The following is a 26,215-nucleotide window of genomic DNA, read 5'->3' as shown; positions in this document are numbered from 1 at the left end:
CAACACCGGAGCAGCTCAAAGTGCATCGTGTAACAAGGCCCTTAGTTCCTTGCCACTTACAGTGGGGTTATTTTTAGAAAAGTGTTATACTGCTATATTATTTCAATAGATCTGTTGAACTGATTCTACAATAAATAGTGATCAGAGCACAGAACTGGTAGCTGGAATTCCCTAATTTCTATTTCTGACACTGATTCACTCTCTAGACTTGAGCAAATGACAACCTATCTGCCTATATTTTGCTAGCTGTGAAACGGAATAATACAAGTACACTACTTCACTACATCACAGACATGTTGGGAAGATTAATTATTGCATGCACAGCACTTTGAAAGTGGAAAGTGCTATATAAAGACAAAGTAACTATGTTTATGTAGGCACCCACACTTGCTAAACAAATAGCCACTCTTTTTTTATACCATACATTATGCATTGCTGCACCTCTGCTTCATTTCATTTCTAGTTTCACTTTTTCGAGTTTCTAATGTCAGGACCTGAGCTTGCACTCCTTACTCAGGTGAGTAGTAGAACCAACTTCAAAGGGATTTTTTTATGAGAGAGAAGAAACTGTGTGTTTGTAAGCACAAGCCCTTACACTCAACCTGTGTTTATTCTCCAGTGCGCCAAATGACTATTAATAAAGTATTGTTTGCTAAAGCAAAAGAAAATATAAAGCTATCTTTTGTTTCCATTCCAGATAATTTTTATATTATTGGGTAATATGAATTCAGATCAAACAGAATAAAAGATGAAAGAGCTGTGCCCTACTACATTGTGCCTCAACTTGAAAGAGAGCAACTAGCTTGAGGAAACAGATACAGATGTAGCATTATTTATTACACATCCTTAGTGCCATTTCAGTGATTAATTCATTAGGGAGAGGTATTAACAATTACTTTAAGTAAGCTGAATTTTTAATCTTTCCATTCCTCCCCACAACCTAGGCTACAAGGACTGTAAAACTGTACATTTATAAAACAGTTAGAAAAATGAAATATGACAGCTTAATAAATGGAAGTTTGCAATAACATTAGAAAAATATATTCAAGTATAATAAAGGGTGATTTAAAGTTGCTGTGTCTGCTGGCTGAAATAAGTGGTATCCTAACAGGACTGCAAGTCATATTGTGGGGAAATGCCAAATGGGGAAGGTTCTAATTAAATATCAAAGGCTTAATATTAACCCTTCTCATACAGACACTGGAATCAAACAAATAAAAATCCCGCTGACATCTGCATGTGCTTATTCAACTTCAGTTTTTCTTCATTCCCACAGTCTATATGATTTGCTTCTATCCACACTTGTCTTGTTTTATGGCTGTGGGAGATAAATGTTGAGACATAAGATAGCATTCTCCAAACCACTGGCAATGAATTATCTTATCCAACAATAGCACCTAGAGTCGCTAGTCAAGCAGCAGGGTCATATCATACTAAATGCTGCACCAAAAGAACCACACAATCCCTGTTCCAGGGAACTTACAGTGTAGGATTAAGGCGAGCAACCAGACAAATAAGTGTGGAATTGAGAAAGTAAAGAGGGATGTGTCAAGTCATCACAGATAGCCAGCCCACCCCATCATGGCAGAGGAAGGTTTTAAAGAGAGGCTTAAAGGCATTCACACTGTGATAGGAAGTTTTTTCCAGACCTGTCAGGCACCTTCCAGACAAGAACAGAATCTACTCCCGCTTGCACTCTCAGCACTGACTTTCATTAAGGAACCAGTCCTGCTTTTCACTGTACAGCCAAACCTCACATTAGTTTTCTGACTGAGCAGAGAAAAGCAGTGTCAGGACCTCAGTTCCCATCTCTTTCTCGCAATTTAAGTTACCCAACCTTTGTAAATCATCCAAAGAGCATGCAGCACAGCCACTTGCTCCAAAATCTAGTGAAGTACGCAAAAAGAAAGGACTCTCCTGGGGAGCATAGGCAGATACATTAAATCTGGGTCCATGCTGCAATTCCCACCAAAGGTGTCTCAAGTAAGTAGAATTTGAGGGAAATGCAGAGGTGGTGACATATATGAGAGGCTTTGTTTAAAAAATTAAAAGGAGCTAAATTCAAGAAGCAATTCAAGCAAATTGTGTTTCATGGCAGCTAAACCATTGTGACGCTGGCTCCACAATTCTGTAAAAGCAGAGTTTGGATCAGAATTCAGGTACCAGAAAATGCCCATGGCCTTTGAAGCTTTTTGTCTGCTTTCAGGTGCCAAAGCATGGAACAGACCATTTCAGTAGAACAATTTGCCAGAGAAAATACCAGAATATAAAAGGACAGCTATCAAAGGGTTAACACAGAAATCCCTTTACCAAGGAAAATATCCCTTGCTCAAAACCGTACATAAACTCGCATAAGGAACATAAAGAAGAAACCAACTTCTTAACTCCCACCTTCCTCCTGTCCTTATACTAAAACTGGAAGAGACCTAGATACCCTTACTATTCTGGGTTTCCTCTGGATCCAGAAGCATCTGGCAGCACTTACAGACAGATCTGCTCTTGATGTGAGTGGCACTGATTTATCAAATGCCAACACAAGTATGGCATCGCAACAAGGAAACCTCCAAATACTCCCAGAGGGTTTCCCCTTTTATTCAAAATTGTGTTGGTGTTTGCCCCTTTTGTCACTTCCTCCAGGTCTGAGACAGCTTAGCTGATAAATTGTTTTTAACGGCTGAAATAAGCTAATAAATAAGGAAGGGTGGGAATCTGCAACAAACAGACAAGGGGCAGGTAGAAGTGGCAGAAGGACAGACACTAAGGGAAGGTAGAGCTAATGGTCCATGATGGGGTGCTCAACATCTGGCCCACGGGCCAAACCTGGCCTGAGGGGCCTCGGAGTCCTACTCTGAAATATTTCCTTCTGCAGAAGCAAAACTAGGATGAAATACTGAGGGGGGAAAGTGTCTGTCAATATTCTCTGTTCAACCCATTTAAAAACAAGACAGCCCAAACCATGTTAACCCCCTGATGAACAAATTGCACCCACATTTCAAAAGAGCACCATATCTATATGATTCAGTAGTCAGGCTGGCTTCTGGACATGACTATAATATGAACAATACTAGCAACCTCAATGGTACAGTGAGAGTTAACTCATGTTTGTAAACCATATAGAGATTGAAAGGCACTATAGAAATACAAAGTATTACCGTTATGAAGTCCTTCTAGAATGAAGGATAAGCAATTGGTGAAATTCATTTCTGATTGGCTTCCTTCTGTAAATATCACTGGCTTTGCAGAGGTGCAAAACTACTTATTCAGTACAATGTGCAGTGTGGGTGTGAGTCCTCTGAGTCATGGTGCCAAGACTGATATAAAGAAACCTATTAGAACAGCAGCAAGTAGAAGTAATATTCTTAACAAAAGAAACCCTGAAGAGGTCACCTATTTCTTTGTTGATACAAAGCTTAAAATGTGAGCACTTGAACTAGCTTTCTCTACCAAAGTTAGGTATCCCTCTATACACTAGAAGCACCATGTATATCATTTATAACACTCTGACATCTGTATAATTAAAATCCCACAAAGAGCATTCTGTAATCTCAGCTTCAGTTTACTTCCTGCTATTAAAAATCACAACATCCTAGAGGTATCTGGATGGATATATATGGTGGGGTATTTGCACTCTATCAGAGCAGTTCTTTTAACAAGGGCTTGAATTAAAACACAGGCAGAATTTGCCCAGTATATTCTAAACAGTGGCAAAGGTAAAGAGGAAGAAAAAAATTATTTGAGTTTGTGTTATAAGGTAAAAGTTGAGGCAATGTAGACATACATCTGATAATGTTATTTATTTTATGATAAAGCCTAAACTCTACAGTCAGGATTAAGGACCTGCTGTGGAAGGTGATGCAGAAACACATAGATAGGTATGGTCCCCACTTCAAACATAATGGCTACCCTAGATGTCTGATCCAGTTATGAATTGGTTTAAGCCTAAATGGTTCACTGAATTCATACTACCCATACTGAACATAAGTTTTACCATCATAGGATATAGCCTTCACCTACACTGTTTCAATTGAATGCACTGCCTTCTGGATACCTATGCCATAGGCCCTAGCAAATGTTACACTAAGGGCATAATTAACATGTTCATCATAAATTGCAACGTGCTGCACACTGATTTACGGCATGATAAAAGTGCAAACCAGCCACAATCCACAAATACCCACTTTTTGAGGGTCAGCTCATTGAAGGGATGGCTGCCTATCCAGGTTAGCCTCCTGTGGCACTTTCCACTCTTCTGTCACATCAGGATGGCTTGTTCCCACTCTCCTTAAAGTACATCCAGCTCTCCTGGACTCCTTTTCACCTCAGATTTGCCTCCCAGGGCATACTGCCCATTACTTCACTGAGTTCTCTAAAGTCTTCTTTTCTCAAATTCAGTGTCTTTATTCTGCTGCTCTCCTTTCACCCTCCCATTAGCAGCGCCAGACACAGGAATGGGTGAATCAGGCAGCCGCCTGGAGCCCGGACAGACAGGAGGCCTGAAAATGGTACTTTTTTCCGCTGTCCAATTATTATCATCATTGTCTCTGGTGAAGGGGGGCCCAAGACTAAAAGTTCTTCCGGGGCCGCCAGGACTCTAGGTACAGTACTGCCCATTAGGATCTTGAACTCTATTCATGGTCATCGTCACATTCTCAACTAATTCCTCTCTGTGAGCAGTAAGTTGAGAAGAGGTCCCTCTGCCCCCCACAACTGGCCTGTCTACCATCCGTATCAAAAGGTTAACCCTAACACTGTCCAAGAATTTGATTAACTGTTTGTGCACTGCAGTGTTTCTCTCCCAGCAGATGTCCTGATAATTAAAGTCCCTGATGAGAACTGGGTCCTGCAATCTGGAAGCTTCCTGCAATTGTTTAGAACAGCGTTTCTCAACCCGTGGGTCGTGACCCAAAAATAGGTTGCAAGAATATTTGAAAGGGTTGCAGGCAGGTCCTCAGAAAAGCCCATAAAATCACAGGTTTCCCCTTGCAGGCTGGCAGCATTCCAGCCTGCAAGCAGCTGCTTGGGACAATTGGAGGCAGCGGGCACACTGTCCGTGCATACAGACGTAGCCAGCATAGAGTGAGGCCGGGTCATGGGAGCAGCCCCAGCCACTGGATGCAGGTAAGTATCAGGAGCGGGGGATGGAAGTCCAAGGGACTGTCCAGAAGGCTGGAGTGGGGTGGCATGTGTGCACGCACGTGCCTGCCTGCTAGCACCAGGGCCAGTGGCCAGGTGCAGGGCTGTGCCTGGGCAGGAGGAGTCAGGGGAGAATCAGCGGGGGAAGGAGGCAGGGCAGTCCTTCGCAGTGGGGAGCTGCATGCCTGGCCCAGTGGCACAGGGCAGTGTCTATACCAGGGGCGGGCAATTATTTATGGCAGAGGACTGCTTACCGAGTTTTGGCAAGCCACCGAGGGCTGCATGACAGGCAGCCAGGGGCAAATAAATATTAATTTTCTAAATTTTTTAGGGGCCCCGTGGGCCTGATAGAATGGCCTGGCAGGCTGCGTCTGGCTCATGAGCCACATTTTGCCCACCCCTGGTCTACATACACAGGGGTCCACACTTGCTGCTCACATTCTGGCCAAAGTAAAACAGAGGCAGCTGGGGCCCCCTTTCAGCAGGCCTGGGTCGAGGCAAGGGACTGCGGATCAGGAGTGAGGGGCACCAGCATGGCCCAGGGGAACACGGGGCTGTGGCTAGGGGGTAAGGGGCACCAGCAGAACCAAGGGGTTTCAAACTCAAAATTTTTCAACAACCTCCAGTTGGAAAAGTTGTTCTTCTCCACCCTGTCTACACAAACTGTCCTAATAACACCTCTGTCTCCCAAACTCCCTGCTGCTATGTGTCTTCTCCCCCTGAACAATACTGAAGCTCTCAGGTTTCTTTGATTGAGCCTAAGCATCTGAGAGCAAAGTCTTTTGTTCTATTATGCAGCATGTGCTCTGAGGTTACTGTTGTCTGAGGACAAGATGCTTGCAGGCCTAATCCTCACTCTCTTTACCAATCACCAACAGTCAATCTTCCAACCTCTCAAAAATCAGATTATAGTCTTGACCTTTTGACACTCTAATGATTCATAAGATGAAGACGCTGCCCCTCAATGCTGCAAAGGCTATGTGCTCCCAAGATAAAAGCTCTGAGTGGGAAGCAGCTTGGGATGGAGTCTGAGCTAGCTCCCTCTCCCTGCTTGAAATTTATTCAAAGCCTGCTCTCTGGAATATTTTGTGGATGGTAGCCAACTCGTGGGGGGAGGGATAGACATACACTATCTGTAATTTATATTTCGTATATGGGACAGTTTATAAATACTAGCCTAAGTGAATGTCTGGTCTTTTGTGTGAGACACAGGAAAGCCTGGATCACACAGATCACACAGATTACAGGCACGAGAATTTATCCAAATTATTTCATGTCATTTATGACATGTAGTAGTGCCTCAGCATTTTACTCATGAGTAAAAACCTGACACATACAAAGAGCCAAAAAAACAGTTTCTGCCCTAAGCATCTTTATTGCCCATACAAATTAGAAAGTATTAATGCCATTTTACAAGGCACTGGCAAGAACCTCAGGTAAAAACCCTTGTGCAATTTTGGTCATACATGTTCAGGAAAGCACAAAGAAGGGCTACTAGAACTATCAAGAGAAAGAAAACTTATCTGGACAAGAGGAGACTGAAAGGAGATTATATTTTGGCCTAGCAAAATGAAAGCTAAGAGGGGATACAACTGTACTCTGTAGGCACATCTGGAAGATAAATACCACAGAGGATGAAGGGCTATTTAAGCTAGAAGATAGCACAGGCACAAGAACAAAGGGGTATAAAATGGACATGAATAAATACTGGCTGGAAATTAGAAGAAGATTCCTAACCTTTAGACTGATGAGGTTGTGGAAAAGCCTTCCATTTAGAGTAGGGACAACAACACAATGGCTGTGTCTATGTAAGACGCTTTACTGCACAGTAGATTAGTCTACTGTGCAGTAAAGCATCGCTGTCTACATATGCTCACATTTACTGTGCAGTAAATTAGTCTATTGTACAGTTAGTTGCTACCTGTAAATACAGGTAGTAAACTAACTGCATAGTAGATACTGCACAGTAACACACATGCTGACTCCGACTGGGAGCTGAATTCCCAGTACAGGCATGCAAAGCAGGCCCTATTGAATTCGGATTCGGCCTGAATCAGGGACAGTGATTCAATTCGCTAGTTTGGATCACTGTCCCTGATTCGATTCAGCCAAATCCGAATCTGAAGATTCGATGCTGATTCAGAGAATCAGCAATTCAGACATAGACACAGCTTTAAATGTTTTTTCTATGTACCTTGAGGTACCAGCACAGCGTGTGAACGCTGCGATGCTGGGGCAGATGGAGCGTCCCACAGGAGTGCAGCAATGCCCTCCATGTGCTTGGTGGTGAACCCGGAAGTGGACCGGAAGTATTCTGGTCCACTTCCGGTTCTGCTGGGGAATGCAAGGGGGGGGCCCCTCATGTCCCCCCAGCTGGGAGATCTGCTGCAGTGGGACCCCAGATGCCCCTCCCCAGGCCCAGGAAGCACCAGTTGCTAAGCTGGGAGAGCATGGGGGGGGGGCCCCCAGTGTGCTCCCCAGTGAACCCGGAAGTGGACCAGAAGTGCTGCTCCACTCAGATTTGGAGATTCAGCCAACAAATCGGGCCAAATCTCTGCCAAATCGAATCAGGTACAGAAACATCGCACAGCCCTAATTCCCAGCCCCTGCCCGCTCTCCAGAGCAGTCAGCTCTATACAGCGCAGAACTGCTCTGGGGGACAGGCAAGAGCTGGATTCCCAGTCACCCCCTGCTCCCCAGAGCAGCCGGCTACATGTCAAGCAGGGCAGCAGCCAGCAAGCCCCATGCCCTGCCCTGCCAAGCAGAAGGCTTGCCCACAGCTGCCCCATACCCAGGACAGCTGCTAGCAGCCACCTGATGGGCAGGGAAGTATTTTACTGCACAGTAAGCCTGCTTGAATTAATAGTATGTGTAGATGTGCCCAACCAGTTTTAAATTATATCTTGATCAGTTTAGGAACGGGAGTTTATAATGTGGTTACCTGCAATAGTAGAAGGTCCCTTCAGTACTCAGTCCTATGTTCAAACAGATTACATTCTTTGTGTCTCAGATGCCTGTCAATACCATGGCTCCTAGGTATAATGATAATAAAAATAATATTAAAATGGGGATAATAATACTCCTTACCTATCATGGGTGTTGTAAGGAAAATGCATGTGAGGTACTCAGATAGTATGATGATAGAAAAGAAAAGAGTGTCATGTATCTAATACTGTGACAGGACTTAATTTGTAGGTGACAGAACACTGGATCCTGTTACGTGCCATGTGCTCTGCAAAGGAGAGTTGGCCTGGTTGTAGTACTTAACCTTTTTATAATACCTTTTAGTTTAGATCCCACTGATTTGCATCTGTACTTATTTTACTGATATAAATTGCCTAGCTGCTTTAGCAATATACTTAAAGAAATAGAAGGCATTAATTTAAGTAACTGTCATGCCCCATTCCTTCTTAATGCTACTATATGTCTGTTTTCAAAGCTTGCAGTGTGTGTGAACTTTCTGCAAAGTGGCTAATTCAAGGCAAGCTATAGCAATTTATCAAGTAAATTGGGTGAAGTTGCTATGGATTGTGAAGACGATGTTTTTCATATGAAAGTTGGCATTTTAAAAAAGCAACCTCATTGTTTCTCACAATATATTTGTCAGTTCTGTAAGGTTTAATGCTAATTTAAAAAGGACAAGGTTTTAGTTACCAGCTTTCTTGGAAACTACTAACTCCAGCAATAAAAGGCAACTTGCCTGACAAATCAACATAGCTCTGATTAAGATGACTGATCTCAAAAACTTCCAAGGAGCCAAGGGCCCTTAAAATCTCCAATCTTTACAGTGTGCTTTTATACATTTTAAAATCCATGAAAAATAATTACATTTGCGAACCTCTACTGCTCCAGTGTCAAGGCTACCTCAGCCCACATACTCTACCTGAAAGTTTCAGATACACGATATGGATCTTTATCTTAAAAGACTCAGAGAGCCAACTTCTGCTGATTGGTAATCTGCTTTCAAGTTAGCGGACTGTGCCAAATCCTCCGAGGAAAGGATTTAGCTTCCTCCCTTTTAAATGGCTGGAAAATATCACTGCTATTACTGCATAGTCCCCCTTTGAACAGGAACCAGATATTCTGGTCCTTGGACTGAGGTTAGCAGGATGATACATTTTCCCCTCGCCCAGCACTGGCATGCCCTTGCAGTAGTGTGGAAAAGTTCCAAACAGGGTTCTTGCTAAGCACTATATAAATACCCAGTAAGATACAGTCTATGCCCCACGAAGCTTACATGCTAACTGATACAAGATGCAACAAAGGAGGGAAGAGAGGATAAAGGCAACAGTAAGATAATCAAGTATTTACATGGGTTGGCTATATGCACAATTTGATGGTTTCAAGTCACAACAATATAATTTGTCCCTGAATGCTGCTCAGTCTAGAAATTGGTGTTTGGGTGTTTTGTTTTGTTTTTATAGATGAGAAACTTTTGATAAGGTAAGAATTATGGTTGTAAGAACTTGTTATGATTTACTATCACAGAAGCACCTAGCACAGCAGTTCTCAACCACAGTGAGATGGCCCCGCAAGGCTGGTGTGTGAACCCGACAGAAGTGCTGTGATGCTGGCCCCACTGACATCACCGCTGTAGGATGAAACTGCCTCTTGTGCCTTGGTTTTTGGGAGGCACGCTGGAGCTGAACTGGGAAGTGGCTACAGCAGAAAGGCATGTTGCCCACGTAACATTATGCAGGCAAGTGTCCAACTGCTGCTGCGGCTCTTCCCAATTCAGCTGTAATGTGCCTCCCGAAAACAAAGGTGCTCAGGGTAGTTCTACCTGGTGGTAGCAGCATCTATCTCCAGCCTGTCACTGCCAAGCACCTTAGTTTTCAGGAGGTATGTTGGAACCAAACCACGATATAATGCAGGAAGATATCCCTTTCTGAAGAAGCTGCTTCTCAGGTTGGCTCTAATGCACCTCCTGAAAACCACGGTTCAGGGGACAGTTTCAACTGCCCTTTGTTCCTCTTTCTGGGTGACACCATGCAGGGTCAGTCTGGGAAGGGCTGTGGCAAGAGCATGCACTCCTGCCACAGCTGATCCTCAGTCTGGCTCTGCAGAAGGCATGCAGTATATGTCAACCTGTCTGCAGTAGGGGTTGCAGTGACTGTACCACAGCATCCCCTGGGCAGGCCCCCATACCCTCCAAGGCCTTGTGTGCCTTTTTGCCCAATCCCTGCCCCTCCCACCCCCTCACCACTTCCCACATCCTGTGTGTGTAGCCCAGCACCTTGCCTCTGCTGGCCAGGCATCCCCAGGCTCTGTCCCTTACAGTTCCAGGGCTCAATAGTAATAGCATAGTAATTAATAATCAAATTATATTGTTTATATTATAATATTAATAATATATTCATTTTTAATGGGGTGCTGCTAAATCTGAAAAGTTTTGAAGGGGTGCCTCGGGTCTAAAAACATTGAGAACCTCTGACTTAGAGGCTACAACCAACTGTAAACAGAAGTTACACAAGCATAGCAAGAGAAAGTCTATCCTCAGAAGCACCTGCATACTAAACAGGTAAAAAGAGGAAGAAACACAGAAAGAAAAGGGGTGTAAGATCATACAGCAAGTTAAAGCCAAGAAAAGAAGCCAATCTGGGTGGCAAATGCTGGCTCCATTGAATCTTGCTACCTCCCATTAACTTATTTATAATAAAAGAAACATTGTCAATGACTTATTATAAGTAAGACCTTTTAGACTGTATACAGATATGGTTTTGTGCAGTTAAGCTAAGTTTTTCCACAGTATTTTTATGCACGACTCCATCTGTGGATTGCAAAAGCAATTCTAAAAGAAGAATATCATATTTATACGGGGGCAAAATAGCAGCTTGTTAACAGAAGTACAGTCCAATCTAAGGCATGCTTAAAAGAAAACAACATGTAGATATGTACTCCTTTGTTTAAAAAAGTGCAAAAGAGAGCTTAAGGCCTGGTTTTCAGAGCTACTGGGCACCCACAACTCCCCTCTTATGCCAGTGAGAGCTGTATGCACAGCACTTTTAAAAATTAGATCCTTTGTGAATGTCCAAGCTTTACAGATTTCACTAAGTTCAGACATTTATGAATGGGAAGCAGACTGAATGGATATTGTAAATTTTTTTTTATATTATTCTATTTGTGTTTACTTTCCACAAACAGCCTTGCAGGTGACTTCACTAGCAGGAGTGTTCAAAGCAGTGATTATTGCTTCACAGAGGAAGGATTTTTCCCTTGTTTTCTGTATATTCTTCTAGGAATCCCAATTAAGACGTTATTAATGTCCCTACAATTAGTGGACAATTACTTTTTGTGTGACCTATGCAAAACAGCTGGAAGTTTGCGTCTCAAACACAAATAATAATCTGCTCACACAACCATGGCAACAGGTTTCACCTTTCTGGGGGATACAGGAATATAGCTTAAAAAAAACCGCAAAATACTGTAACTGCACCTTAGAGGCAAGCCCTTTTTTTTACTTCTTTCTCAAACAAAATTTCCAATGCTCAAGTCCCGTTATGAATATGAAAGCTAAAAAATTCTTGCACCACTTATGGTTTGTTCATGGTATGGAATTAAATAGTCACAGACTTAAATTAACCCTTTTAATTTGTTCCTAGATCTCTGACACTAGCAGTATTATGAGATGCCATGAGTAGACAGAGAATACTGGGTACTCATATAAATGAGTACAATAAGAATGCTACTCACCTCACAGCTTCTATTGTTTATTTGGTATGTCCCAAATAAAAGCAGACATAGTAAACCTATCAAAATTATTCTAAACTAATGCATCCATCAATATAGTGCCTGGTATGTGAACTCCAAACATTGTAAGAAATAATCCATCTCAAAGCCTTTCAAGCATCAGAGCATTTCTGGTTTTGCTCAACTTAGGAGAAGCAACACTAATGTGTTATCCATATCTATGCATTCGGGACAGGCACTTAAGTCAATTATCTGCATAAAAGAATGCCAGTCCCAACTTGTTGCCTGTTGCTTACATTGTAACAAACTCTGGTTATCCGCATAACAGTTAAGCACATAAACCACTTTATTACCTAGCGTCTTTCAGTGTCCAACCTCAGCTCTGGATCATAATTATACTTGGGTGAACTGCACAGAGATTAGGAAGGGAAAGCAGTGCAAAAGGGCTGTTATTTAGGGCTGTGTGAAATTTCAATGGGTGTTTAATTTCGAAGTTGTTTTGATGTGTTTCAAGCTCAAAACAGTGAAATCAAAATGAAACAAAAGGCTTTGAAACAGCTTCAAAACAAAACGAGGGCACTCAAAACATTGCAGAAGTTTCTAAACGTTTCGAGTTTTGAAGCTGGGCTTCCTTGCAGCTAAACAGAAACTAAGGAGAGGGAGGGGGAAGAGGAGGGAAGGGCTCTGATATTGACATCTAGCTCCCAGTTCGATTCTCCAGCTCTCTGATCATTTCTCCGGCTCTTCCCAGGGGACGTGGGACCCCAATCTGTGCACCAAGCACTGGAAAGACTGCAGTGCTGCCGCTTGCTCCAGCCTGCTGTGGCAGCCTGATGAAACCCAGTGTGCAGATCTGGGGGCCCATGCCTCCTGGGAAGAGCTGGGGAAATGATCAGAGAGCTGGGGGAAGCGATCAGAGAGCCAAGGAATCAAACAGGGGGCTGGGGAATCGAATTGGGAGCTGGGGGAATGTTCATGAATGTCATCCTGCATGCAGATCCAGGGGCCTGCACCCCACAGGAAGAGTCTGGCCCAGCCCCACAGCCCTCCCTGGGGGTGCAGGTCCCCAGATTTGCATGCAGGATGACAGCAAGTAGCCACTGCGGGCAAGTGATACAAGTTTTGCTTTGAATAGTTCGAAGTGCAGGTTCCCAGAAACCCCTAGACCTATCTCGATTCCTTCCCCCAGAAGGGGCTACCATCCCTGCAATTTTCGTCTATATCAGGCAAGAAATGACAAAGTTATAGGCATTTTCATGATTCCCCATTATAGCCTATGGGTGAAACGTCAAAATGCGTTGAAACAGTGAAAGAGTTTCAACTAAACAAAAGGAACAGTGCTTCGAAATAAAACAAAACAATGAAACGAAATACTGTCCCTTTGAAGGGAAAAAAAGGAAGTCGAAACAAAACTGCTGTTTCGCACAGCCCTACTGCTATTAGAAGCCTTGAAAATGACAGGAGCTTACCAGTTTCAGGTCTGCTATCAGACCTCATTTTCCAGGTATAGTTACAGAAGTCATGAAACTGACTACTTCCCATCATTGTAAAGGCTTCCTGGAGCAGTCACAAACCAATCATTAGAAGCTTTGCAAATGATAGAGCTAGTGGGTTTCTGGGTTCTCAGTTACACTGAGAGAACTGTAAACTGCTAATTAAGCAAAAAAAAGTAGGCACATTTTTTTAGAACCAAGGCCATGCACTAGAACTGACTACACTATATAATGAAACTATTTTTTGCAGCTGCAGGAAGACTTTTACAAAACCTTCATGTTGCATTTTATTCTAATGATAGTAAGATTTATGCAGATCTTGATATTTGGTGTGAGGAGCTTCACAGGTGAGAGCCAACTCTCTGGAAAGCTGTGACCTGCTCAAATGATAAATTGTTCATTTTACTAGAACACCAAATATGTACAGGAAGTGAAATATGACAGACATTGGACCAAAGTTGCAGTTGCACAAGTAGTATCCTAATTTGATTACATCACACAAGGCAAGGCTAATAATGAAGTACCAGTGAAGATTTTTGAGACTGTTAATGTAGAAACAGTAAACATATCAGGTTTCTGTTAAATAGACTTGGTGAAATCAAATATCAGCCACAGTGAATCATATCAGGTATCAAATTACTACTAGTGCACAGGCACATTTGCCAAGGTAGCAGAAGAAACCATTTAATTAGCTATTTGAATAACAGTCTATAATGAACTCATTTCAATTTGAGCCAGATCCAGTGACTTCACGATGTTAATAAAATTCTTATCAACTCATTCTCAATAGTATAGTATGTTTAAGACAAGGCAAAGCAGATTTAAGTATAGAAATGTGGTTGACCAGAATAAAAGAAATGAAAAATTGATCAATCTTCTTCTTACATTACATAAATGGGGAATAATTGACAAAATAAGGGCCAGATGGGATAGATGAATTTTACACAATCATCTTTATGGATTTTAGGAGGATTCAAGATTTAAGACGTCCCAAAACTGTGTTTGCAGTTTTTTGTCATGTTTGTATTTGTCACTCTCTTGTAATACTTATATGCTACCAACAACCAATTTGTCTTTAATTTAAAAAGTAGTGAACTAAAGAAGTGCTCCCTTACCAATGTGTTTGAGCAGCTTCAAGAAGGAAGTCTGACAAACTTCTTATAAGTAACTTTTCAATAAACTGTGCCAGTTCACTGCCTTTGTTCTCTTTTGGCTTCTTAGTCTTCCCACCTTGATCACAAAATTTGATCAGCTCCACTGTTTAAGTACTTATTATCTTTACTACACAAGTGCCTGATTCTGTAACCTTTACTTCTGCAAGGTAGTACCTGGTCCTTTGAAGAGTTCCTTTCAGTAACTACTAATCAATATTGGCCAGGTACAGACATTACACTTGTACTGGTATAAGTGATCAGAAACCAATCTATACCCATAACAAAACAGGAAATCAGCACACAAAACTGGTCTATACCTGTAACAGAACAGAAGTTTGGCACACACAGATGGGTTTAAAAATGGCAGAACTCAGTCTAAGGGAGTATGTAGACAAAACAGGGGCCCTAAATTGAAGTAGCAGGTTTTTAAAAACACCGCTTCAATTTAGGGCCTTTTAAACCCCTTTAAACACCCGAACTTACTTGCCTCTCCAGAGGTGGGGAGGGGAGGGTGAGCTGCTGGCGGGTGGAGCAGTCCCTGGGCTACAGGGGGTGTTGGTGCTTCCCTTCTCAGCAGCAGCAGCCCCCCACCAGATAGCACCCGCCCAGAGGCACCCAGCTCGGGTGGTCCTGGGGGGACACCGCAACCATAGATGGAAGCACCGGGTCCCTGCACAGCTCAGGCAGGCAGGCAGATTCCAGGAGAAAAAAAAAAAAAGATCTTAGGCAGAGCCTGCCTTCCCGGGCTGCTGCCAGGCTGCCTGCATGGGCTTCCTGCAGAGCTCCTGAGCTGCACAGAGCCCAGTGCTTCACTCCGTGGCCGCAGGGCAGCAAACAAACTCCTCTGAAGTTTTAGTTCGCTGTGTCCCAAGTCATTTAAGGCACATTACGCCGCTGAATTTACTACAGCAGCTGGAATTACTGCACAATATGCTGCCAATGCATGCAAACACCAACACCATTAAAACGGTGCAAAAGCATTTAACCTGCTTTAATGTGTCATGTAAACATGCCCCTCATTTTATCTACACATGGCCTAAGGGTGACTGTGCGTTCTACCGATCTAAACTATGCTGCTTACAGAAAACTGTGCAACTTAGATCTATTCCACCTTGGGCTTTTTGAATGTCTGCACCCAGGTATTATGTTTAGGGCCTCAGGGTGAGGCCCTAATTAGCAGAGCTATACCTCTCTGCTATAGAAAGCTAAGTAACAATGATTTTATTGATCTACATACACAGTTAAGCTTGCCTCCCTACACATAACATGTGGCTCGGGTTTTTTCTTTATCAGGTGTACAAGAATCTTGAAAAAATATTTTTAAATGATCAAAAAACCCACAACTGAAGAATATCCCTTTCCCGGCACATACTTGAAGATATAACTGAATAACTTTCAACAGCATTTATAAGCATATTTTTCTACATTTTAAGTCATGCAGCCACTTATTCTATTTGTGGCTGTTGCTAGGAAGTACACATCATATATAGCCTATTAGGTTGAATGTGAGAAAATCCTTCAATTGAAATAAAGAAGTTTGACTACTGTCTAGGTGGAGCTGAATGTCAGGCTGACAGGGTGTAAATATGGGTGACTGCATACACCACTATTAGGCGGTGTGGTGTAGTGTTCCTCTGAAAGGTGCATTCGTGACTATAGTAAACAGGGGCATATTGCAAAACACAACACACGATTCAAGAATGTCTCACCTACATCATGAAAGAAAAGATGCAAGATTAGAGGGCACCTTTCTGTGACTTCTGACTGGTACTTCAGGTCCAAAGCATTCCTACACATGTGTAAAACTTGCCAAGAATATGATGTTATTATTGAGTAAACCTGTATTTAATATAATGTGATAGCAACTGCTCTGCTGTAGCTTTAAATTAAAAGGTTGGCATGGCAACAGATGTTCCCACACTGCTGTGTCTGCCTTGTGCTGCCATTTTGTTCAGGATCCCTGGTGGTTTCAGGATTAACCGCCTACAGTATTTCATTTTAAATAACTAAGTTGTTTTTGGCTGAAGCATCAAACAAGCAGCTGAAGCCTGGTATGAACTGTGTACTTTTTGTTGCTCAGCTGCTCTGTAATTTTAAAACCTGCCTTTATGAATTCAAGCTATTTTTGGTATTCCAAGCTTCTGCCTGATATAATTTCATATGGCAGTGATAGAATACTGTGCTGAGAATTGGACCTCGATGAATAATTTATTCAACAAGTATCACCTTTTTTTTCAATTTACGCAAAACACATGAAGCAACTTTCTCAAACTCTTATGTTATTCACATATGTTTGTCTAATACTTTAAGAATGAAACCCGCCCCTGTGCTAAAGCCCAACACAAAGCTTTTGTCACCACTTAATTCCTACCTACAATCTGTGCTGGACTTCCACACCAGGGTTGATTTTGCCCTATAATAATCCGGTTCCTGTGGATTGTTCACAAACCAAGTCTGTCGTGCTTGATATTTGAAACTCAAGATACAAGCTGTTTTGGTTGTAAGCTGTTACAAGGTATATATTTGGGGTCTTTGACTAGAAAAGAGTAAGAATCGGGTTTCTTGTGCAAGTATTAGCCTTAAAAATGAAATGCAAAGCTCTAGAACTCTTGGTTCAAAGATGATACCTTTTATTAGACCAACTAAGAAATTGCAAAAATATATATTTGTCTGCATGCTTTTGGGCTCACATGCCCTTCCTCAGGCTCAGGGAAAAATAAAGATGGTAAAAAGTCCCCATAGGTAGGACATAAACTTCATTTTTGCACAAAAGAAGCTGAAGGTGGAAGTCTGTTCCTCTGGGTCCATGACAGTGTCTTTGGGAGCTGCTCTCTGATATGCAGATAAGGTAGAATTCCTTCCCTAGTGGTACCAAATGCCAGACAGGCAGGAGATGTAGAAATCTTTCTTGTTGTTCAGCAATGAAGTTTAAATCCAAATCCAAAGGAACAGCCCTCCTCTGTGCAAAAATGAAATTTATTTCCTACCTATAGGGACTTTTTACCATCTTTAATTTTCCCTGAGCCTGAGAAAGAGAGTGTGTGAGCTCAAAAGCTTGCAGAAAAAGATATTTTTTTGTAGCTTTTTTTAGTTGGTCTAATAAAAGGTATCATCTCTGAACCAAGAATTCTAGAGTTTTGCGTTTCTTTTTGTCTCAGACAAGCACGACTACCAAATACATCCATGAAGCATTAAAAATGAGCACTTACATAAACATCTTGTCAGTAATCTGTCCTCTAGAACAGCGTTTTTTAATCTTTTTGATTTCACATGCCCCATTTCCAGTCCCTTGCACATGGCCTGCCCCAAAGCCATGTGGACTCCACTTGCAGCATATGCCAGAGAGACACCTGAACTCACTGCAAATGCTATCTCAAGAATTGAAACAGCATGACTTCAGTTCCACGCAATGCCACTCCTGGGATAATTAGCCAGCTTGTATTGCACCAAGGCTGTCCAGGCCTTGCTGCTTCTCATGCCTGGAACAGATTGGTGCTAGTGTAGCAGGCTTACCTTTCAGAGCTTGGGTTGAGTCCCAGGCTTGAGATCCTGCTGTTTTGATTGGTGGAGCCCACCTATCAATCAGGAGGCAGCAAGAGAAATAAAGTCACACCCCTTTCCTGAGGGGAGGGGAAGGGGGAGGGGGAGGGGAAGGGGAAAAGGAAAAGAGCTTCCCCAGACCTGATTGAAGACTGCAACACTGTCAGGTCCAGAAGACTTCAGGGGCGGAGCCCTGGAGCGTATAAAAGGAACTGAGTACCCAGCACAAGGGAGATGTGTCAGGGACAGAGAAGAGAGAAGAGCAGGGCTTAGAAGAGCTGAGGAGAGCTGCTCAGCAGGGCAAAGCAGTAGCCCAAGAAGAGCCCCTGAAGACTTCTATCAGCAGGGAGTGGCGGATGGCTCCAGCGCTTAGGCTCTTGGTGCGCAGCATGGCGTCCAGACCCTAGGAGCTGTTTGAGGCGGCTCAGATCTGCAACCTCTGGCATGTGGCCAGAGACACGGTGCACAGGCCTTTGAGCAGGATCTTTGAAGCCCCTTGGGCAGTTCAGGTCCACAACCCCCAGCACGAGGCTGGCAGCTCAGTGCAGGAGGCGCTGCACGGAGGGTGAGACCCTGGGAGCTGCTCAAGGTAGCTTGGAACAGCAGCTCAGTGCAGACGACACTGCCCAGAGGGTCTGGGAGCAGACCAAGCCCCAGTGCTGCACAAGGCTGTCTAGGCCTCCAACCCCTAGCACAAGACGAAGCGCCCACTACATGCAGCAGTGCGTGTGGCCCTAAGCCAGGCCAGCAGCAGCAGAGTTGGGCAGCAGGAAGGCCTGGCAGGAAACAGAGCTCGACCTGGAGAATGGGAGGCAACCCTCCGGGACTGTGGAGTAGTAAGTTACCCTGGAGAGAGGGTCCCCACAGGGGAGGGACCCCCCAAGGCTGTGAAGGGGCACCATGTGGGCTGCTCCTGGGTAATAGCAGGGGAGCTTAAGACTCTTTGGGGTCTCCCTCTCCTTTTCTTTCCCCCCACCTCCTTTCCTGTAGTGGTACCTTGGGAATGGGGCCCCTGCCCTGGAGGGCACCCAGGTAGTCTAAGGATTGCTGGTTATATTTGTAGACTGTGCCTTATAGTTTATGTAAATAAGTTGAAGTATATTAATAGAGTTATAAGGTTGCCCGATCAATATCCTTTGTTCTGGGTTGTTCTATTGTTCATCTGTATTTTAAATAATAATTAGGGTGTGTGTGTGTGTGTGTGTGTGTGTATGGTATAGGGTTTATTGTTTTGTAAATTCGTACATATATATACACTGGGAAAGTTTTGGAGGAAGTAGGGAAGAGAAATCAGGCAATAACTCACCCACAGCATCTTCCTGGCCCACCAAATGGGTGTTACTACTTCAGAATAATAGACAAGGACAGCAAACTAAGATATAAGAATAAAGTCAAGTGAGATTCACTAAAATTCAAATATTCACCAAAATTACTTTGCACCAGCTACAACTTCAGTCACTGTAAGCAGAGGACCATGGGCCAAGGAGCTTAGCCCAACGCTTGCAGGTTGTTCAGACTACATTATAGGGAGAACAGCAATTACAATACAGATTTCCTCTGTACCAAGTGTTGGCCCTAGATCACTGCTTGTAGCAAAAGTGGAAACAGCTACTTCATGGGCCATTTTATGGCAATCTGTTTTTTGACAAAATAGAAGATACATTTTCTAGGTTCCCAGGAATTTAGGGTATGAGCCTAGTGCTTTTAGTGCTTCCTGACTTAAGTCTCCATTTTATCAAATGCTGCTTTTCATGAAACAGTAGGAAATGCTTGTGTTCATTTTAAAAGGTAGGAAAACAGATGGGCCACATTTAATTTGTGAAGACAACTGGTTATCTTGTAAGTACAGATGGAGTAAGTATCTCTTAACAATTACTATCTCACTGGTCTTTGAATAAGCCAGATGGTTTTTTTTTAAAGTCAAGGCTGGTTGCCAGTCAGATGGAGGAGAGAAGAGAGCTGTATCCCCCAGGGCACCAATAAAAATGTGGATTAAAAGACATCCAGCCACCAAAACTAGTCTGCTTACCCCACCATGTCCAAGGTAGTATATCCTGATGGTCATTAAGTGCTATCTGTTCCCGCAGAAGGGTATATTCACTGAAAAAGGAACAGGTGGACAAGCAAGCAGCAGCCTTGCTAAAGATGGAAGAGAAAGATAGAGGCAATAATATGGCAGCAGAAGAATGACATTTCAAAACTGTAACAAAAAGTATGCTAAAAGGACAGAATAAGAAGAAAGTTTGCATTATGTAGTAGCTTGATGTTTTCCCAAAATCTTTCCAGCAAGGGGCATCTCTTTGCTGGCAGTCTTCCCAGTGCTATCTGCATTGTCAGCTACTCAACATTCATTCTCTGTCTTGCATGCCTGTGCCTTAGCAATATCTTCCACCAAGTTTACTAGGAGTACTGACTTAAGTTGGCAAATAGAAGGATTATTACAAGTGGAAAATACAGTATGTTTAGACCTCATCTGGAACAATGGCATTGATTCAAAGGAGAATTGCCATTGAATTATGTTAGGAAATTTCCAAATTTTGTTTGCAAAAAATATGTTTAGGATTATTCATTAACGGGGAATCAGCAGGTGGCATTAGAGAATGCTTTAACTAAGTAGACAGATCCTCTACTAATGTTTCTCAGTTTAGTAACAAGGGATCAGTTCTTCCTTGTGGCTAGGTAATTTTTCAAACCTCTTAATATACAAAGCAAAACTGCTTTTCCCTCACCATTTTCCCCGTGAGACCTCTCTTAATGACAAGCCAAGCTGTCTACTCCATCCTCAGCGTGGCCAGATCTTTCTCGGTTCACCCTCTTCTTTCTATATCCTACCCTGTTCTGTCACAAACTCTTGAACTTTCAGGCTCCTTTCTCTTTCACCAGACAACTTCCCAAATTGAGGGCACTTAATGGAACTTGTCTGACTGAATCTCACCTCCAAATTCCCCCTTCTCCTTTGCAAATCTCTCTCAGATACATTCTGAGCTTGTTTCTCTCTTGAACTACTTCCTGAATACCAAGAGTCATTAAGAAGGAAATGTGTAATGTAAGATAATGAAAAAACTGAATGCCACAAGCATTAATGGACTCTCTGGAGTTTACCCTTGTTTCCACAGAAATGAATGGGCCTGCCTGATCTCATGCAGGTACAAGGGAGATCTGAAGAAGGTTCAGAAAGAACTGTGTTTGCCCAAGGACCAAGTCAAGACCACAGCACAATGATTTTTCAGAGTATCAATATGTAGAAGGGAGTCATCTAACAAAGCAAGGCAAAGAATGATGTTACAATTGTTAAGCTGATAACTTAGTCAAGAGAGGTGGAACCAAACCTATTGAAATGTTTGAACAGATGATCTGAGCAAAATTGAACCAGTAATAAATGTCATGCAGAAATTTTGCTTGGAAAATAGTTTTACCATACTTTTTGCCTAGAAAATAAGTTACATGATTATCTCTTCTTGTATATTAACATTTACTTATTACAGAGATGAGTTCATTATCAGCATCTTGCGGATGAATGAACTTTTGGCTAACTGGAAATGAAAATAAGGTTTTGATTAAATTATCATGTAGCTGGCAATTTCCGAATAAACAAAGAATACAGAGAAGAGATGAACTGATTATCTTATCATCTGTAACAATTCCACTGCTAACATGGAAAATTACCTACCCAGTTAATTAGAAGTGAAAAGAAGTTTAAGCAAGATTGTTTAACTCTTGGATAAACAAGTTAATGTGGCTGGGATTGGGATCTTCTTCTATATTAAATCAAAGTGTAACTATGATATGTGCTGAATATCCTTTATCTAAATGTTAGCCGTATACAGAAGAAATTTTCAAAAGTAAGTTCAATATTACTAGAACAACTTTAACTGTTGACTGGAATTCAATGCGCTGCAGGAAACCTATAGTGGAAAAAAGAAATCTTATGTAATATGTGGAAAAGCTACAACTGAAATTCTCCCCAATTCTAAACTGAGAAATGGGACAGAGGATGATGCAGTTAAGTTGGGCTATACAAAAACACAGGACTGGAAAAGGCCTCCCAAAAGACATGCTCACCTCATCCAACCCCTCTCACACATCACAGCCACAAAGCGAACTAGGAAACTTGCACAGCACCACATCAGAGACGAGGGTAATGCCAGTGCCCTGCCACTGTAATAATAGGGAATATGATCAGAGTAAGAGGACTATAGGCCATGATACAAAGAAAGACAACAAAAAAACCCACCTTTCTCCTCCCCCTCACCCCCCAAACTGGTGATTGGTCTGACCCTCCAGCCAAGTACCTAGGCAACTGTAAGTATCGGCAGAAACACCAGCACATCCATGGTCAGATCTTGAATTTTGAAAAGATGAGTGCAGATGGTGAAGTGCATCATCACATATAAAACGATGTACATTTTTCTCCAGTTAAAAATAGCCTAAAAGCAGACTTGCAGAGCAAATGGTAGCTTGACTGATGGAACATCAAGATCATTCAAAGAAAAGAGGTCATTAACACCTGTAGAATGAAGAGTTTAGAAGGAAACAGGTAAATTAGAATAAGCCATGAAGTGTATTGACTCCCTCAGCAAGCACTGCATGACTAGAAATGCTGCTGCCACTGCCAGGCAGTTGGTTGTAAACTTTAAGCTTCAGTAGACCAGGAATCAAAGTGAGGTTGCAAGTGTACTAGTGCACCCCCCCAGATCCACCCCTCTTGACCCCAGCCAAGTGCACCCCCCCAGTACACCCCCCAGATCCACCCCTCTTGACCCCAGCCAAGCTCCCCACTCTAGCTGTGACCAATGTCCAAAGCTTCAGTGAAAGGCACCCCTCCTCACACACAAACCCAGAAGCTAAATAAAGCATTCCTGGGAAATCCTTTTCCTTCCCGGCCCCTACAGGCAAAGCAAGAGAAGTCCTGAAACATGGGGTCACCAGCCACCTTCCATAGGGAATTCTAGCTTCCTTTCAACCCCATCATGGAGATACCATACTCAAATCAACATATCAGATCCACTGATTACTGCTCCAAGGGCACTCCTGTCTGATCATACTTTCCCTTCCCTAGTCTTGAAGAAATTTATATTCATTGCCCCATTACTTTGTTGAGATCATTCCAAAATTTCACTTTTCTGATACTTAGAAGTCTTCTTCCAATTTCCATCTTAAATTTATTCCTGACTAGTTTCTAGCTGTTCCATCTTGTTAACTGACAGTTAAGTAGCCCCACTTATGCCATAATCTTCACCCCATGAACATATTTACAACTAAGTATTCACATGTCCCCTCAGCCTCTGTTTTATTAAAATATACAAGTCAAATGCTCTTTTAATTTCTTCTCATCAAACAGATTTTCCATGAGAGAGAAAGAGTTGGAAAAAGATACTTGTGACAAGCTGGTGGAGAGCAAGGATCCACAACAGTGACCCCATTTAGAAAGGACAAGCAAGGGAAGGAGAAGAAAACAGATTTTCCATCTCCTGAACCATGCTAGTAAGTAACCTTTGTACCTGTTTCCAGTTTAATCTTCTTGAACACAGATAACTAGAACTGTATACATTATTCTAAACTAGGTGTTACTACTTCCCTTTATATTGGCACAAATACCTCCCTGTCTTTACTAAACACACCTGCTTAATACATCCTACAACTGCATTTCACAGCTGCACTACACTGAGAGTTCATGATCACCCTCCAAATCAGCCAAGATATGCGGGCGAGTCTCTCCCTCCACTACCTTTACTCTATGAGCCCTACCTCATAACAAAAGTTCTTGTAAGGAATTACTTTGCTCTTTATACTACAAAACTTTACACCATTGCTAATGCTCCACTCCAAAGTTATCTTAAGTCTTTCTGAATAATCCCCCTCCATTTTGCCAATACCTGCTAGCTTTGTGTCATCCTTAAATTTCAGAAATACACAATAAGATACTGTGCCAAGCTGTCTAATGAAAATGTTAAATAAAACAGATCACTAAACTAATCTCTGAAGAGTATCACTAGTAACCTCTCTCCAATCTCCCTTTTGTCCAATTCTTCATGCACCATACATATATTGTATTAATCCCCATCTTCTCAAGTTTAGCTAATAATTTCCCTATGAGACAGAGCATCAAATGTTTTGCTTAAATTTAGACAGCATAGGTCTACTTCATTGTCTAAGAACTCAGTTATGCCAACACAGAATGTACAAGGAAGAAAATGAAGAAAAATGCAATCACTCTTGTAAAGAGTTGATTATGGAAGCTATACAAATGCACAGGTGCAAAAAAGATAATATGCAGAAGAAAAATATTGAATGTTTAATTTAACAGCAGAAAACATTCTACAGTGGCATCTTCAACTACAAGACAGAGATTTTATAGTATGTAGGACTTTATATCTTCAAAGCACCATACAAATAAATTTAACAGGCTATTTTATCATAGTAGTACCTGAAGTCCTCGACCAAGATTACAGCCTCATTTTACTGGTCCCTGTTCAAACACACTACAACATAGCTCTTATCTAGGAGCCTGTACAATCTAAATCTATTTTAAAAAATGCAAACAGTGGAAGGGAAAGGCAAAATAACTTCCCAAGTTCACACAGTAGGGGAGTGGTGAACTAGGAGCAAAACTCTTGCCTCCAAAGTGCTCTATCCACTTGATCAAAGTACTGCCTTTAATTAGTTTTTGCAGTACAATTTAAGGTGTTGACATTGCTGTATATAGTTTAGATTCTGACTATTTAGGAAACAGCTTTTCTCCCTGTGTACAATAGCAACTGAAATCAGTTTAGGCTCTTCAACTCAGAAGCATATCAACACAGCCAGGTACCCGGGCAGCTGAAGCATACAGGGGGTAGTGATGACTTCTGGCTGAGCCATGCCACCAACGTGATCACATGACTGCAGCTGTAGGTTTTTTTCTGCTCCCTCTCCCCCCAAATCAGTGCTCAAGGCAGCTGCCCTGTTCATCCCACCACAAGTATGCTACTGCCTGAACCACCGGTCCCTATATCGAAATATTGGGGTTCCAATTAAATACTATCTCACTGGAGTTCCTCTTGCCCTCGAATACATTGTAGCGTACCGGCATACCAAATTTCAAGTGTGTTTCAAGGAACAATTTTCTCACCATTTTTCTTCTAGGATTTCCACCTCATTTTGGAAGATAGCATAGATTCTTAAGGTGGATGATTGTCTAAGTAATGTTTAGCTGGTTGCATATATTCTTATCTATTTCTGTTTAGTATCCAGATCACTTTGGAAAACCTTAATAAGTAAGCACAGGCTGTTGCTAGGTAACACAACCACAGTATTACTGGCTCTCCAGAACTGCAAATAATACCCAACACAGAAGACAAGCTTGTCTTTCAGATCTACAATTTCAAAGCGTGTGGAACCATCACATCTCTGTTTCGGCAGATCTTATTTAGTACTTGCTTTCAACATTTCATCTGACATGTACCTGACCTCTCCCCTGCCTCGGCTTTCCCACTGTGACAGTGAACTATACCAATGAGCTCTGTGAAAAATACTAGCACTTGGGCCAGGGGTGGCCCAGAAAGCTGAATTTCAATATGGATGTGTACATTCAACACCAGTTGTGAAACACGAGTACAACACAAGGTCATAAAAGAGCATGGGGTATCCATACACATAGAAAAGGAAAACAGTGCCCATGCAAGCACATTTATAAAAGGTCCAATTACTACCATGGAACAGGTACATTTTGGTATTATTTATTAGTGGAAATAACAATTCTAGCTTAATCATTTAATGTTTGTTTGACTTTCCAAATTTTGCAATAGATGCCGTTTCACTCCACATAAACAGCGGTGGCATCCAGCTTAATACCAGAGGAAGTGCACCATGATCAATCTGATTTCTTTATTTGTACTTTTCCTTTTAAAAATGATTTTGAAGAGAGCAAGTAACTTCCCTTACACTCAATTTAACATGGAGAGCATATAATAAGAGAGTTTAACATGGCAAGTATAACACTAGAAATACATTTATATTTACTTCATCAACATGAATATTTTATACTGTACCACGAAGCTAACTCAGCAGTGCTGGTAACCCTTGTCCTCCCTTTCCTAATGCCTCTCCCCTTCTCTTCTTATGGCTTTATATCAAGCTTGATCCTGTGAAGGCTGACACATGTATGGTGGTTAAAACAGATTGAAACAGGAGTGGGAACTCTCACCACACCAGCTGAAGAGGAGG

Source organism: Alligator sinensis, unplaced genomic scaffold (assembly GCF_000455745.1).
Source record: "Alligator sinensis unplaced genomic scaffold, ASM45574v1 scaffold739_1, whole genome shotgun sequence".
NCBI lineage: Eukaryota > Metazoa > Chordata > Crocodylia > Alligatoridae > Alligator > Alligator sinensis.
The sequence above is the reverse complement of the archived record's forward strand: the minus strand, read 5'-3'. Positions refer to the sequence as shown.